Raw genomic sequence first — 992 nt, 5'->3', positions numbered from 1 at the left:
AACCACAGCTAAATGCTAAAAGGTACATGAACCACAGCTAAATGCTAAAAGGTACATGAACCACAGCTAAATGCTAAAAGGTACATGAACCACAGCTAAATGCTAAAGGAAGTGAAAAGATAAATGAAGCAGAAGACAGACAGGAAGCAGCTGAAGCAGGTTTGAAGGAGACATCGTTCACACAAACAGCTGAATATTTACAGAGGTTTGTTTCCGTACGGTAAACCAGTCAGCTGAGACCTCCTGGACCMGGGGGTCTCAGCTGGTTCTGTTAGACAGGAAGTGATGTTTACAGAACATCAGCTGAAAGACTCAACAGCTGATAGCTCCTCTACCTCAGTCCTGTTTGGCCCCGCCCCCATAGATTAGCGCTCCTAATGCCTGAATAAACTCAGCCAATCAGCAGAGTCCAGTTTGTAATTTACCTGATGACCTCATCGCTCAGCGCCGCGTCATCAAGTCCTGATCTGAGGCGAGGGATCGTCTCGACACACACACCTGCTGTTGCTATGGCAACCAGCCTCATCAACACATATTTACATCAGTGTGTGTGTGTGATGGTCCGGACACAGGTGATCCAGGTATGATTCCTGGAAGAAGACAGAAATCAGCTCCCAGAACAAAGACTGACCAGTTCTCTGCTGCCCCCTGCTGGACAGGAGGTATCAGGACACACAGAGACACACAAAGACACACACAGACACACACAGACACACAGAGACACAGACACACAGGGACACACACAGACACACAGGGACACACACAGACACACAGGGACACACACAGACACACAGAGACACACACAGACACACACAGACACACAGGGACACACACAGACACACAGAGACACAGACACACAGGGACACACACAGACACACAGAGACACACACAGACACACACAGACACACAGGGACACACACAGACACACAGAGACACAGACACACAGGGACACACACAGACACACAGAGACACAGACACACACAGACACACAG

General features: G+C 49.0%; 1 long non-coding RNA gene across 1 annotated transcript in view; it reads right to left on the bottom strand.

Moving 5' to 3' along the window:
- The window catches only part of LOC106534756 (uncharacterized), a 15,731-nt gene extending 15,021 nt beyond the window's left edge, over positions 1-710 (bottom strand). Inside the window, exon 1 of the long non-coding RNA XR_001312379.1 lies at positions 426-710. This is a non-coding gene — a long non-coding RNA (uncharacterized LOC106534756). The remainder of the gene's footprint in view (positions 1-425) is intronic.
- Between the last annotated feature and the right edge of the window lie 282 nt (positions 711-992).

The sequence above is a fragment of the Austrofundulus limnaeus genome, unplaced genomic scaffold (genome assembly GCF_001266775.1).
Source record: "Austrofundulus limnaeus strain Quisiro unplaced genomic scaffold, Austrofundulus_limnaeus-1.0 Scaffold1260, whole genome shotgun sequence".
Taxonomy (NCBI): domain Eukaryota; kingdom Metazoa; phylum Chordata; class Actinopteri; order Cyprinodontiformes; family Rivulidae; genus Austrofundulus; species Austrofundulus limnaeus.
Note: the sequence above shows the minus strand (reverse complement) of the source record. Positions and strands in the feature narration are given on the sequence as shown.